The 16892-nt window shown below is 36.2% G+C and overlaps 1 long non-coding RNA gene across 1 annotated transcript in view; it reads left to right on the top strand.

Moving 5' to 3' along the window:
* Positions 1-13511, top strand: part of LOC134484628 (uncharacterized) — a 79334-nt gene extending 65823 nt beyond the window's left edge. Inside the window, exon 3 of the long non-coding RNA XR_010062146.1 lies at positions 13279-13511. This is a non-coding gene — a long non-coding RNA (uncharacterized LOC134484628). The remainder of the gene's footprint in view (positions 1-13278) is intronic.
* The last annotated feature ends 3381 nt before the right edge of the window (positions 13512-16892 follow it).

The following is a 16892-nucleotide window of genomic DNA, read 5'->3' as shown; positions in this document are numbered from 1 at the left end:
CCAGCCCAACGAAAGATAATAGGTAGAAAACTCTAACACAAGGAGGGAAACTACATCCTAGAAAAAGCAACAAACTAATCTTGCAATGAAACCAAAAGAAAAGAGACACACAAACATGACTCTTCCTCTAACAACAAAAATGACAGAAGCAACAATCACTATTCCTTAATATCTTTTAACAAAATGGAGTGAATTCCCCAATAGAAAGACATAGACTAAATGAATGGATACATAAAGAGGACCCAGTATTTTGTTGAATGTAGAAAACACAACTCAGAGACAAAGACAGACACTACCTGAGAGTATTAGGCTAGAAAACAAATTTTGAAGCAAATGGTCTGATAGAAGGAAGCTGGATTTGCCATTCTACTATGGAATATAATTGACTATCAACCAAAAGTTTTCGAAACAGGTGAGGAAGGAAATTTCATATTTATCAAAAGATTATCCCACCAATAGTAACTGTCAATCCTAAATATGTATGCTCCATATACATGGGCACCTCCATTCCTAAAAGATACCTTACTAAAGCTCAAAGCACCCATTTGCTCCTCACATAATAATAGTGGGAGATTTCAACACCACAATCTCATCAATGGACTGATCATGGAAACAAAAATTAAACCAAGATCTAGACAAACTAACAGAAGTTGTGAACAAAATGGACATTACAGATATTTATAGAATATTTAATCCTAAAACAAAATAATATATTCTTCCCAGCATCTCATAGTATTTTCTCCAAAATTGATCATATATCAAGTCACAAAACAGGACTCAACAGATCGAAGAAGACTGAAATAAGTCCATGCATCCTATCAAACCGTGACAAACTAAGGCTGGTCTTAAATATCCACAAAAACATCAGTGAGCCCACACATAACTGTAACTTGAACAGTGCTCTACTCAAAGATAACTTGTCAAGCAAGAAATAAAGAAAGATTAAAGACTTTTAAGAATTTAATACAAGTGATGGCACAACATACATATGCTGTACTCAACAATAAAAGAACTTCTGGGGGAATCACCATTCCTTACCTCAAGCAGTATTACAGGGCAATAGTGATTAAAAAGCAAAGAACAATGACAAAAAAGTTGTATTTGTACAGATTCCTGGGAATGTTGATAAGTGGAATAGAATTGAAGACACCAACACAAACACACACATAAATGGTCACTTGATATTTAATAAAGAGGCTAAAACCATCCAATGAAAAACGATAGGATTTTCAACAAGTGGAGGGCAGCATGTAGAAGTATGCAAATCGATTCATTTTTATTGCCCTATACAAAGCTTAAGTATGAGTGGATCAAAGACCTCTACATCAAACCCAATAAACTGAAACTTATAGAAGAAAAAGTAGAGAAGAGTCTTGATAACATGGGCACTGGGAAAATTTTCCTGAACCAAACACCACTGGTTTGTACTGTAAGATCAAGAATCAGAAACGAGACTTCATAAAACTACAAAGCTTCTGTAAGTCAAAGGACACTGTTATTAGGACAAAACAGCAACAAAATGATTGGGAAAAGATCTTTTTCAATCCTACACCTGATACAGAGCTAATATCGAAAATATACAAAGAACTCAAGAAGTTAGACACCAGAGAGCCATACAATCCTATGAAAAATGGGGTACAGAGCTAAACAGAGAATTCTCAACTAAGGAATAACAAATAGCTGAGAAGTATGTCAAGAAATGCTCAACATCCTTAGTCATCAAGAAATAAAAATAAAAACACTCCTGAGGTTCCACCTCACACCAGTCAGAATGGCTAAGATCAAAAACTCAGGTGACAACAGATGTTGGTGAGGTTATGGAGAAAGAAAAACACTGTTCCATTATTGGAGGGATTGCAAACCTGTACGATAACTCTGGAAATCATTCTGAAGTTTCCTGGGAAAATTGGATAATGCCCTAACTGAGGACCCAGCTCTACCTGTACTCTGCATAGACCCAAAAGATGGTGCAACATTCAACAAAGACTCATGCTCCACTATGCTCATACCAGTATTATTTATAGTAGCCAGGAACTGGAAAGAATCCAGATGGTCTTCAACTGACGAATGGATACATAAAATGTGATACATCTGTACAATGTTCTACTATTCCGCATTAAAAACAATGAATTCATGAAACTCATAGGCAAATGGATTGACCTAGAAAGCGTCACCCTGAGTGAGGTAACCCAATCACAGAAAAGGTCACATAGTATGCAATCTCTGATAAGTGGATTTTAGCCCAAAAGTTCGAATTCCTCAAGATATAATCCACAGACCACATGATGTTCAAGAAGAATAAACAAAGTATGGAAGCTTCACTCCTTCTTAAAAGGGGGAACAAAAAACATTCACAGGAGGGTATGTGGAGGAATAGGTAGAAGCAGAGACTGAAGGAATTCATGCCCCACCTGTGGCCCATATACATTTATACAGTCACCAAATTATATAAGATTGTTGAAGTTAAGAAGTGCATGCTGACTGGAACTGGATATAGCTGTCTCCTGAGAGACACAGCCAGAACAGGTCAAATTCATATTTGAATGCTAGCAGCAAAACATTAATCTGACATTGGAACACCTGTTGGAGGAATTACAGAAGCGATTGAAAGACCTGAAGGGGCTTGCAGCCTCATAGGACAGCAATGCCCAACAACGATAGGTCCCAGGGAGTAAAGCATCACCCAAAGTATATACAAGGATTGACTCATGGCTGTAGATGTATATGTAGCACAGGATGGCCTTTTTGGGCACAAAGGGGAGGAAAAACTCTTAGTCCTTCCAAATTTGGGCTCCCAGTGTAAGGAAGGTCAGAAAGACTAGACGGGTGGATGATGTGGATGGGAACTCCATTATCGAAGAAGGGGAGGGAGAGCAGATAGATGTCTTATGAGTAGGAAACCAAGAAAGGGTATATTTGAAATTTAAATTAAAAAATCAAATAAATGAAAAGAGGATACTCAGATTCCTTTGAATAGGTGGAAGCATATCTAATTTCCTTGTGTGCAGGAGAGGAATTGTTGCTGTCCCTCTAGGAAAATGTAATAGATTTTTGATGTTCTAAAGTAGAAGGGTGAAAAAGGATCTCCCCTAGACTGTATGGAATGTGCATAGCTTCTCTTCCTCTTATGTCTGGAGCACTACTGAGCAGAAGTTGAAGGTTGATTGATACCTTGAAAATTATAGAACATTCCAGCCAAACACTACTTCAGCAACTCCAAACTGGAAATCACAGTAAAGAATACACATTTGAATGTCCATGGTAGGCAGTCATCAGTCTTAGAAGTCTTGTACAAGGCTCTAATGGAGTAGTGTTGGGTTCAGTGTCTTATTCAAATATATATCCATCTACACATTCCTCTGCATGTGAAAGGACATCTCTGTGTAAGGGAACACAATGAAGACAGTAGTCGGATTTATGCTTGCTTTTAGACTCTTGTTTGAGAACTCAGTCCAGATTTCTCTGAGATCTCTTCGGTCAGAACAGTGTTTCCTAGGACAATAAACTTAGAAATTTAAGAGAGGAAATACATTTGGCATATGGGGAATCTGTGGTAATTCCTTGGCCTCCTGGAGTCTTCTTAATTGTATAAGTCTAAATCTTACTGGGTAAGATGGTGGAGGTAGGGAACTTGAACAGAAGTAGGACTGTTGTGTCAGTCCTCAAAAAGGTAATATGCAAGACTTCATGGGAAAAATTTGTTATTGCACCGTGGACATCACCGGGATTTCTGAGAAAATGTGCAAAGGAGATATTCTATACCTGTTTGTTAGAACTGTAAAATCTCTGTAAAATTATTTTAAAATAATAAGAAAGACCATTTCATGTTGGAGAAAATGTAAGTACCTCGTGGAGCAGAGGAAGATCCAGTATTGCTTGATCAGCTTCCTATTCTTTTTCAGTATTTAGAATGTCCATATATTTTCATGCCATTTGAAAGTCCAGGTAGTAATTCTTGCATCAGTCCTATAGGTTGCATTTTATTCCAACAGTTGTCTTTGGGCTTTGAAGACTTTTGTCAGACAAGAAAAGATCAAAACCCCTTTCTTCCATGGAGGAATGTCTCAGAATACCTTTAGCAGGAAGAAGTTTGTATGTAGTCCTAGACAGTTGGGATGTAGCAGGCTCACAAAATCAAGAGAAGAAGTGCTGAAGATGGCCAATAGAGAGTGCAGGCATGAGTACCCCTTGGGCAAAAGAAGATATTTCAGGCCAATGTTGTCCTTCGGTGAAAGTGTTCTTGCCCACTATACAGAGAAAAAACTTGAAATACTTTGAGTAGTTGTGGAGTGTTGATACTCCCATAGGGAAAAGGAGAGACACTGAATCTCTTCTTTGAAATGATGACATTTACAGACCCCTTGGACAGAAGATGTGAATTTGAGAACAACTGGAGCAAAAGGTATCATTCTGATGTCCTTCCTAGAGGAAGTTTTGAATATGAGACACAGTTTAGTGTAAATTTTGTGCCATCTTTCACCAAAAGTAGAATGTTTCAGAATCATTCTTTGTCAAATAGGTTAGCTACTGAGGACCTTTTTGACTAGAAGTGGAGTTTTAGACCTGGGTGCCAGAGATGATCTCAGGAACTGTCAGTCTTATAAGACAGATAGCAGACACTTATATACAGAATATACATTTGATATATAGTGGACATAAATTGGTGATTTAAAGTAATGATGTTTAAGAGTAGAATATTAAAGAAGATGTAGAATCTGCTTAAAGTGACAAACCTATTTTAGGATAAGGGAGTTTTCAAGCCTAAATTGAGCAGGAAAGCTAGGGCTACTTTACATATTCACATCTTCAGTTACACCATGGTAGGCTCTAACCGGGGTCCAAGCATTAGTATTATTCAGCAGTCATGATTTTCAGTCTCTAAGTCCTCTTGAAGCTAATCATCAACGACATGGGTATAAGCATGAAGGATGGTATATAAGAGAGATAATGAAAGTTTCACGATTTGCTAACACAGATCATAATTAGGTGAAGTACCTTTGGCCAAACCTATATTTATTTAGTGGCCATTATTAGATGAACATGATCTAAAGCTCCCTATTAGAGGGTTATACTTGATCTAAAGCTCCCTATTAGAAGGTTGAGTATGCTCTAAGGACTCTTTAATCTTGGTCCTCTTGGGCAAAAAAAAAAAAAATCTGAGATCTCAATAGTAAACTCCAGTCCTTCTTATAACAGATCTTATACAGAAGGGGATGGTGTAAAGTATTATTTGTCAAAAAATAAAGACCTGAAGGCCACCAATCAAAGTGAAGTGCTGATTCCCCTTCATCTAAAGGGGATGGTGTTGAGATGGCTAGGAAATAGGTGCAGTTTTAGTAACCTGTGTTCATAACTGCAACTTATGGAGTCATCCTGAACTGCTTTGCTAAACAAGAAAGTGCCTGGCCATTTTTAACCAATTACCAAGATCTAGTCACCTAAGTGTGAAGAAGGAAAAATTCTAGCTCACCTTTGTGGTGGGAAAACAGTATGGTATTGCTTAATTTTCTTCCGATTATTCTTTCCAGTTTCCATTAGCATGCTCTTCCATCAGGGTAAGTGATTATCTGAACTCTGATGCTCCATCGATACATATATATATATATATATATATATATATATATATATATATATATATATATATATATATGTATATATATCATATGTGTATAAATAAGATGTGTAAATGTATACATATGATGTATATATATTATGTATAATGTGTGTGTATATATATATATATGTGTGTGTGTGTGTGTGTGTGATGTATATATGTGCATATGATATATATATAAGTATAAGTGTACATGTGTACACATCCATAAATGAGAGATGGAAAAATTGCATTTCTGACAACCATCTGTAGTAAGATTGCATATATGTTAATTTTAGCTTTCTATACTCTGCCCTCTGATCTACAACAAGTATCTTATGATGTCTCACTGCGAAATCGCAATCAGGATTGCCTGGTAATCTTGGTCAAGATTGGCACTTAAGTAAAATGAGTTTAAATCAGGTATAAGATGTCCTTGTAATTAAGTGATGCTCTTGGGACTTCCAGAGCTAGAGGCTACAACTGAAACTCCTCACAAGTATAGATGGAATCAATGAGACTTGCCCTTAGGAGCCAAACCTGACATATCTCGTGAGCATCATTCCATAGCATATACACCCTTGGCCATGAACTGACTGCCTATAGTTTTTGTGGTTGAAGGTCCCATTTTGTACTACATTGAACTACATGTTATTGAATCTGATTCTGGCTTCTACAGAGGTATGCCATGAGACCATGGGGCCTCTTTAGTCAGAAGTGAAGTGACTTCTGCCCACTTTCAAATAATCAAAATTTGGGGTTCTTTCCTTTATATGAGTACTTGAGAAGACATAAGGCAACCAGGGAATGAGTAGAATAGGCTCAGTTGTAGGAGGGAGGTCTGACATTCTGTTCAATGACTTAGGTAACTGAGGGAAAAAGGAAGATCTCGACGCCTTTAAGAAAGAGAAAACTTTGAGATCTGATTGTGCAATGGTATGTGTTAGAAAACCCTTGGAGTTGGGGTTGGTAGCATGAAACATCCTGTGACACATGGATGTCATTGTAACCTGATTTGGTGAAGGATTTTCTCCAACAATGCCCTTCAATTTCTATACTTCTTTAGTTGGTAGAAATTTTACATCTTCTATTAAATCTGGGGAAGTTTAGGTAACAACCCAAGCCTTTTTTAAACAGCTTGGATGACTGTCTCTGGATCTGTTGCTCATTTAGTTTGTCTTAATATGTCCATATATGGGTAGCAACAAAGGGTGCTCTTGATTTCTAGTGATTGGCTTGATTGGAATCAATCAATGATTCTATATATAGGACCTGGGACCTCAAACCCGATGGAAGAACATATTTCCCTATCCACAATGGTAAAAGGTAAAAGCCTTGATTCTCTATTATTTAGAGTATATCCATGTGAGGTAATTCAAAGTCATGAGGGACTGCTTTAGAATACAAGCTTTGGCACACTATTATTTGAAAAAGCATGTCTCATGTCACCTTGTGAATAAAGCAATGTATGAGTTTCATTTGGTCAAAGGCAGTGTACACCATCAAGAGGTGAGCAAGATCCAAGGCCACACTGATGGGGAAGGAGTCACATCATCATTCAGGGTAGTTCTCAGGGCCTCTTCAAAGAGGAATGAGTCTAGGATGTATCTCAGAACAGGAGATTTCTGAGAACAGATTTACAGAATGGGAAGTTCTGAGAAGATCTTTAGCTAAAGTGAAATCCTGAATGTATTGGTTCACAATGTGGAGGACCCTAGTCATATTTTGAAGAAAAGAATTATCAACTTCACCCATGGTCAGCAGGGGAAGGTTATCGGCTACACTGGACCTTGGAGGAATGTTCTGACTCTGTTTCAGTAACTTCTAAGTATGTTCCCTATATGTATACATATATATCTTTTAGTCCAGGCAATGGTCACAACAAAAGTATAAGTGGTTCAGGAAGCGGTGATGTTTCTTCAAGGATGTGTTCAGCTGCAAACATATGTGAATAAAATATAGGAATATTTTGATGACCTACTTTAAGGCACATGGTATAAGAGTCAATTTAGCTTTGTGTCTTCTGAACTAGGATTTAGAAGCAGAGAAATATAAGATACCATTGTTTGCATATGTGTTGTATGAATACATTGAATAAAGAGGTTAGTTTTAAGCAAACTTTCTTTATAGGGGTGTTGAGTGGCATGGGCCGAATGGCAGCTCTAGTAATTCTTTAGTTCCACAGGTACTCCAAAATTCACATAGTACACAGGGAGGAGTTCTGAGACAATTGATGTGCACTGAGAATAATTTTTAGAGCCCTTTCAATAGAATTTCATTTCCCTAGCCCCCATTCGCAGAAGCTGAGGGTCTAAAATCGACTTAGTGGATTGAAGTAGACAAATGGCCCACAATCCTACTGGAAAGACAACGAATGCTAGATGGTCTTTCATGTAGGATGCGAGGTATAACACTCCCTAGGTCTGGCAGACCTTTAAGGAGAAAAGACAAAACCACTTGATGGGTATAGGAAAATAAAAGGCCCATGTAAGGCTTCAAACAGGTTTTAAGCCCCTTTATCATAAAGGGTCTAGGGCAATGCTATACTTAGGTGAGTACTGACATGCTCTACAATATAATCAGAAGGAGTAAGTTAACACTGGGTAAAGTGAACCCCATGTAAGAGAGGAAAACTCTAAAGCCCTATTGAAAATGAAGAGAAACTTCTTCAGGCATAGTGTATATAGGTGTCATACACATTTCTGTCAAGAGAAAAGCTTCCTGGTACCTTATACAGTGGATAAAGTTTCCAGCCGTAATCATAAGTTTCAAATTCTCATTCAGAGGTTTATATATTCATAATTTCTGTTAATGCAGGAGAGAAAAGACAAGAACATATTTCTTCTGCCAAAGGCTTTGGATAATTTTTTTTTGGCTAGGTTAATTCTTCTGGTTTGTTCAGCTGTTAAGATCTAAGCAGAAATGTTGACATTATTACATTTCTATTGATTTGTCTTATTGCAGTTTGCAAGGGTTATATACTCTGATTCTAAACTACGACTCTGGGAATTCAAACCGGAGTGGAGCAGAGTCATTGGATTATAGAAGGAGTCACTTTTGAAAATATGTTTAATCAGTTAGGGATACGACTACTTTGTTGGAATGTCAAGGGCCCATTATTCAGAGAGAACATTTTAGGAGGATTGGGAAGAGTGAGAAGGTCACAGAATCCTTCAGGCAAAAGTTTACCTTGGGTACTGGAAGAAGGCAGTCAAGTGCAACTGTTTTCACAGTCCAGAATAACTATGTGTCGGGGTACTCTGAGGCGTGCTGGCCAGAAATTAGGGAATTTGCTCTTACATATTGGGTGGTAATCTCTGGATTTATGTTTTGCACAAGCTGTTCAGAAGCAGGATAATCATCGACAACAAAGATGAAACTGCTCCATTTTATGAGAAAAACCTTAAAGGCAGAACTTAGGTTAGGGCTCAGATTTGCACTGACATGTCTGAGGACATCATGTCCACGTGGTCTTCCATTCCTTCAAACATTTATCTATGCCTGGCCATCCAGGTAAGAAAGGAAACATTAAGACCTCTTAGAAGAATAGAACTGAGATCCTATGGATAGAAGTGGATTCTCGGAAGAAACCATTGTCAGGGGATATTAATTTTAAGTTTCCTTAAGAAAAAAAAACTGTGTGAGATTTCATTTCATTTCCTTCTCTGTATGTTCTTCATCAAAATAATTTGTATTAAGCCCCTTTCAACTTACAGGGTATTGCTAGATTTTCTTATTCATAGAAAGTAGAATATATTCATCTTACTTTGCAGAATATGTTTTTCAGGGGCTCTTCATTGCATCCCAATTGAAACCCAAGTTTACCTTGAACTGAAGGAGGAACCTGGGAAAAATTAGGAAACATATCTGTGGCACAGTCCATAATATCAGGAACTAGTGTGGGTTTCCTCACCCTAAATTAATATCTAAACCTACTTTGGACAAACTAGAATGATCTGAAGTAACCTTTCCTTCAGGGATAACACATGATGCCTCCTTAATCAAAGAAAGAATGGATGAGTACCCCCAAGTAAAGATGAGTTGCTGATGCCCCTGTAGCAGGAGAATTGATTAGAGTATTCATATTCCCCTTGTAGTTGAGAAAAAATTAAATTGCTTACAATAGCTCAGGAGGTCCTAGCATTGCATCATCTTCTAATGATACCGCACAGTCTAGCATATCCACATCTTTAGCTGAATATGCAAGAGCCTGAATATAGATTACATGATTCATGAAAAGTTGAGGTGTCCTAAGCATGATTGCCCCCTAAAAGTATATTCAACCAAAACGAAATGAGCACCAGACTGATGACTTCACAACATATCATGTGACTTTACTCAAGGAAGTAGCATAAGATTCCAGGATTTGCTCCCTCCTTTTGGATTTCAGTGAACCTTCACCAGAGGGATCAATGCTCCTTGGTCCGAGGTAAAATATCCCATGGGCCCCAAGCAGAAGGGATGGTTCTGAGAGACCATTTTGTCAAATGGGTAACTCTAAGGCCTATAAAAAATATCAATGTTTTTGAAAGGAGAAAAGTCTTAATCCGGTTTGATAGTAGGGGACTATCCATGATTACCTTCTATAAAAAACAATGATCCCATCACTCCAGGCCTCTACATTTTCAGAGAACTCCAGAAAATTCTTATCTCCAAGGACTCCACTACAGACGTGACAGCAATCTGAGGTTTATTCTGAAATCTTGTGTGAAGTCACTGTCTCTAATCCTTTTTTAAACTTACTATTAGCAGCACAGGTATGGGTGTGAGGGATATTTACCTTTCTGGTGAGTATCTTAGATAAGTGGCCTTGGATCCAGGGTGGAACTTTTATTCATTGGCCATGGGACGTCAATCCATTGTTCTTGGAGATTTTTTGATGGTCAAAGTTGTATTGGCTATGCAATAAGGTTTGAGGAACAAGTTCTGGTCTTTATTAGTTGAATGGTATACCTGAGTCAGCCACGAACAAAGTGAGAGTCTCCTATGGATTCTTGTTCACAAGGATTCAGTTTCAGGTACACTACAGCAGAGGCTGACTGTTTGAGACACTCCTCAGTCACAAGGTCAATTCTAGATTTTGTTCCATCAGATAGCTATGTCTCTGACCCCTCCATTGCAGACAGAGGAAGAATAAAGTGTTTCTATTCCAGGGCAGTTGATTTCTAGTGTATGTCATTTCAGGGGCATTTGAGTCCTTTGATGTTTAATGATATCAGAGACAAATGATTGGATTTGTCTATTATTTTTCTTGTTAGATGTCGAATTATGTTTCTGTGGCTACCTACATTATCTTCTTTTGTGTTTTAAAAGTAGATTGTGTTCTTTCTTTTTCTGGGTGTAGTTTCCTGCCTTGTACTGGAATTTTCCACCTTTCATCTTTTGTAGGACTGGATTTGTGGAAAGATATTGTGTAAATTTGCTCTTGTCATGGCATATCTTGGAATCTCCATCTATGGTAGTTGAGAGGTTTTATAGCAGCCTGGGATGACATTTTTGTTCATTTATGATCTGTGTGATATATGCCCAGGACCTGATAGCTTTCATAGTCTATTTTAAGAAGTGTGGAATACTGATTGGTCTCCCTTTTTATGTAACTCAACCTTTTTTCCCTTACTGGTTTTAATATTTTTTCTTTGTTTTGTGTACTTTATATTTTAACTATTATGTGATGGAAGAAATTTATTTTCTGCTCCAAATTTTTGGGAGTTCTCTTTGAATTTTGTACGTGTAAGGTTGTCTCTTTCTTTAGGTTAGGGAAGGTTTCTACTATAATTTTGTTGAAGATATTTACTGACCCTTCAAAGTGGGAGTCTTCATTCTCTACGATACCTATTATCCTTAGGTATTATCTTGTCATTTTGTCTGGGATTTTGCGGATGTTTTGGGTTAGGAGTTTTTTGTGTACCAAGAACTGTGGATCAGGTTCAGCTATATGGAATAGATAGAAACAAAAGTATGCTGTAACAGACTACACCTCCATTCGTGGGTTCTGAGCACTCCAGGAAGTTACCTCTGAGAAGAAGAAGTCTCTCCTGTGCTCTTGAGTGAGTCAGCACTCCTGGAAGTCCATCTATTTCCTCATGGGATCTCATTCTTTCATGTCAAATATATTGCCAGATGAGATAATTGCTCAGTGAACACAGTATTGTGTTGAATATGACACAGACTATCTGTGACAAATTAAAATATATAGGCAATGTCAACTAGGTCATTGAATTGTAATATATTGAAGAATTCACATAATTACTACATGTTGGACTAACCAATGAATGGGATGCATATTTATTAAAATGAAGAATAGTATAAAGTTTATTTTTGAAACTTACTGAATCATGTAATAAATAATAAGTCTCCATTACTGTATCAGGTCCATAATAGTGGTATAGATTAGGAATGAATAAAATGTATTATGAACTTTCTTTTATAAAAATTGCATTATAGTTCAAGAAAAAGAAAGAAATGAATCCATAAATCAGTCTGTTACAGTTGATAGTATGCAAGTAGTTGAAGAATCTATTTTAAAAATATGGTCATGGAGATTGTCATAAGGAAGTGACATTTAAGTTAGATTAGATGAAATATAGTTGATCTATATTTTGGGCAAAATCACAGTAAATAGAAGGATGATAAAAGGACAAAGAGCTTGACATTTCCAAAAAGTAAATATGAGAGTAGTTTGTATTGATTAAGAGATAGAAGAGCGGTCCAAATAAAGCTGAAGCTTAGGCAATGTCTCATATGGGAATATAGGAACAGTATTAGACATATAATTTTCATTTACTGTAAATGTCTTAGAAATCATTGAACAGTTTTAAATAAGTTTGTTTAACTCACAATGTATATAGAAGGGACTCTGGTTATTTATGTATTATGAAATGATACAGAGAATAATTTTAAGGATGTTTTTGAAGTCTATCTGGAAGTACTGTCAGTGATAATGAAAAAGAGTCATATCAGAGAGCTATGTTGGAAATTGTTGTGTTTGGTAGAAGAATGAGTGTGGTGTGGGCAGGAAGAAAAGAAAGCCAATGTCTTTTTTTGAGCAAAAGAAAAGATGTTGGTGTTATTTACTCTGATGTGGAATATTTCATGATAAGTGGATTTAGGAGAATTATAAAGGAATTTATTTTAGCCCCTTGAAGATGCTTGAAAGAACCTCTAACTCACTAGACATTCCTACTTACTGTTCATTGTTTGGTGATTTAATCCATTACTAAGACCATTATTAGCTGTTATATAACAAAACTCACTTTAATATCTGTATTTTTTAAGTTATAAATGGGAGTACTTATTTAATGAAGAGCAAACCTATGATTATATTACATGCTTATTTAGTATATTCAGACAAATTATTTGCCCATATACTTACTACAAACATTTTGTATTGCAATTATAATTTAATCCAAGTTTATTGGTGCTGACACACTCTTTGATTAGAATTTAATAGCTCATGAATGTGAATTTCACAGAAAGAAGTCATTTTTCAGATTTTGTTAATTTACAAACCCTAGAAGAGTAAAAACATGTGATAAATTCTAGCTCTTCTACTTTTAATCTTTAATATTTTAGTGTGTTATGATATACATGCAAAAATTCCTAATCCAGATGATTTTAACTATAATATCCAGTACTAGTAAACATATCAACAGTATTTTACAAATATGAATAATCTATGCTTTCAGAAAATTTTCATCAAAGGAGCAAGAAATTCTTCATAACTTCAACACAACATGGCCTTTGGGAACAGAATAAAACACAAATAAGGAAAGGCGGAAAATGATTGACACATGCACTGTTCTTGGTTTGAAATTTAACAATCATGCTAGTTATAGGATACAGCTTTGAAATTAGAGTCAATGAGAGTTTGAAAAATACTGAGGAAGAGTAGGTAAATTGAATTCTTGCTGCATGAAAGAAAACACTGGATCTGAAGGTAAGGTACATTTTAGATGATGACACTCGTCTTCTGCCACTATTTATTCAATGCTTTTGTATTTGTTACTATATTATGTTCCAAAAACATATCAATGATTCTAGTTGTTCTTAATTAATGAACATGCAGATCAGCTGATTTAATATTCCACATTATCTTAATATTCTTCTGTATCTTTCAATATTAAAATAATAGAGAATTATTTTGATTAGAGTAAAATTTTATTTTTTTATCATATGAGAGAAGAAATTATTAACCAAGAATGGATATTTGATATTTTCTAAAAGATGTTAATAGAGGTTGAAAGCATATATATAAGCTAAACCATTTATACCTTCTCCAAATGAAACTCATTGAAATGTCAGTACACATAATAGTACGTATATGGAGTGATATATAGGAATAAAAACATCCCCTATGCATCCAGAATCATCTATTATCCCCATGATGAAAGCCAATATTAGGAAGAGAAGATGGTAGAGCCACTTTGCAGGAAAATCAGCTTCATTCAAAATGAAGATTGAGCTGGGAATTGATTTGACTAAGTGTAGTTAAGAATAATGTAAATGCCCAAAAATTGTAACCTCACTAGGTGGTATGTCCTTGTTGCAGGAGGTATGTTGTTCGGGGTAGGCTTTGAAGTTTCAAAGGATTGAAGCTATTTCAATCTAGTTTTCTCCACCTTCGGCTTATGGTCAGCAACCTCTGCCTGTATATCTTTGCTCTGATATCATCAATCACTGACTCTGATATTCTGGTTTATAAGCCCAAATAAAGTATTTCTTTTATAAGGAATGAATAATATAAATGAGTTTAATGCTATGAGAAGCAGACCTTGTTTACCTGATATGGTTGCCTTTTCCTTTCTTAGCTTGGGCCGTCACACTTCTGCTATGTTGAATGAGACATCTCCATATTCTCTACTCTCACTAACTGCAGTTTGTCATTTGGCCCTCAGGACCTCCTTATACCTGGGGCTGTATTTTTGTTCTTGGAAGTTAGAAAGTTTGGATTTCCTGACTTTGGAGGCAGGGTTAAAAGTAAATGGGAAGTGAGTGACATACATACCACAACTCTTCTATTTTAGTCCTTCAATGGGGGATATTAGAGGATGGGATTACTGAGGTGAGCAGAAAGGAAAGGTGCTGCTTTATTTGAAATGTTTTCTTACCTCATTCTGTGTCCCTGTAAAGATCCAGCCTTATCTCTCAGGCCTGGCCATGTTCCTGTCACTGCTCACCTGCCTATCTCTTGCAGCTCTTAATTCTAATTCCTGCTTCCCACTCTACGTTTCATCTTGACCAGATTTAGTGCATTTTTCAGTGTTCCTGCTCTGAAACGTACACAAGTTCTTTTACTTTTGTTTTATTTTCAAACTTTCAATGTTTATGTTCTTTTTCGTTTTACCTCTTTTATGGAAGCCTTAGAGGAGAATCATTCATGGATGTCTCTTTTGATTGGAATGAGAAAATAATGAAAAAATCTTTTTTTTTTAAGTTACAGGACATTTTCAGTTTTTCTCTTCCATATATGTGCCATGCTAGTTTTTCTCCCTGTCTTGTCCTTAGTCCTTTCCTCCCCTTGCTACTTGGATACTGCCTCTTAGGACTTACTGCAGAACCATAATTGCTGGCATACACAAGCAAGGTGTTGATTCTTCATCACTTTTCTAACCTTTTTCTGCTTCTCTCTTGAGCTGTTTGAATTAATTTGGATCACTCTACTCAATAGTACAGTGCTATAGTGCTTGGGCCATGAAAATATCTGTTATTGTTGCCTTGTCATAGTTTTACAGCTCAGGGTTGGCCTAGTTACACTTTGGAATCTTAGTCCAAGAAGTTTGAGAACTTTAATAAAACCGTGTCAGGAGCTAAAAATACTTTTAAATGATTTCTTAATACATGACACCTAGAAAACCTTTCATAAATCATGGACAAAGCAGTCTGAGATTCTTGTTTCTGTAAAGTACTTGAAAAATATGAAAGGGAGAAAGGCCATGGCTCGCTCACTCTTGTCTTTAGATGGGGCGCTCAAATATGACTTTAGTTTTCCTGCGATTTCTGGTTGGAACATAAACATGTCTTTGGTAGTTTGCATCACCGGATTGCTTATATTAATTCCTCCTTTTGCTATTGTTTTGGGTTCTGTCTTCATTGTTTCCAATAGGACCATAGCTCCACACTCTGTGTAGATAAAAGGTGGGTCCAGTCCAGCTGTTATTGTTCTGGCACACAAACCACTTTTTGGGAACAAATGTTCACCATTGTATAGTTGACAGTGGTTTAAATTCTTTCCTTGTCCTCACAACATTCCTCTTCTCATCTTCTTCAATTAATTGTATTGACCTCCATGTAATCCTATTATGTATCTGTGTGTATGGAAGAAAGTTTTTCTTTAAATATGCTGTGGTTTGTGGGTTTATTCTTCCATCAACTATTCCCAACAGCCCATGACCTCAGGCCATTACTGGGAATTATTGTATGCTGGGAACATTGGGGGAGGATAGTGTGAAATTCATCACTGTCCTTTGTTTCAGAGATTTTTATTTTTTAATAAGTAACCCATACTATACAAATATCTAATTAACCTTTGTGTTCCCCTTCCTGTAAGGCTGCTGGTGTAAATAAATTGCATTTTTTCATTGATAAACAATAATAAAATCACATAAAGACAAAAACATACTTAAAGACAGAAAATATTCACAAAGGAAAATCCATTTAAAATGGAGATAACATATAAACAAAATGAGATCAAAAGATCCATTCAGGAACCATGATATTAAAATGTAATTATCAAACTACAAATTTGTAAGATGAGATAATAATAATATATATTTAAGAAAAGATGAAAACCATTAAATGCACAGTGTGCCCAAAATGCTCACTCAAAATGTAGAATATATCCAAGAATGGAATGGAGCTCTCTCTCTTGCTACTATAGAGGCAAAATGGAAGGATTACTACTAGGCTAAACCCAACCTAGATTTCATAGTGCCAAACTATCAAGAAAGCTGGTGTTTCAAAAATACCACATTAAGCAAATATTGATAATAAAAACAAATATAAAAATAAGAAAGTATTGAAGACCAGCACTAGTCCATGATAATCTGATAGGGTGCATGGGATTATTTCAGTATTCTGGTATCTATAGGGACCTGTTTAGTGACAGAGTATATGGTAAGTTTGGAGAAGTTACTTTTAGGTGCAAAAAAAAAAAGGTATATTCTGTAGTTTAGGATGAAATGTTCTTTAAATATCTGCTAAATCCATTTGGATGATTATTTCTGTTATTTTCACTGTATCAATTTAGTTTCATTTTCCACAAACGGTCAATTGATGAACTTGGGTATTGAAGTCTCCCACT

Source organism: Rattus norvegicus (assembly GCF_036323735.1).
Source record: "Rattus norvegicus strain BN/NHsdMcwi chromosome Y unlocalized genomic scaffold, GRCr8 chrY_unlocalized_2, whole genome shotgun sequence".
Lineage (NCBI taxonomy): Eukaryota > Metazoa > Chordata > Mammalia > Rodentia > Muridae > Rattus > Rattus norvegicus.
Note: the sequence above shows the minus strand (reverse complement) of the source record. Positions and strands in the feature narration are given on the sequence as shown.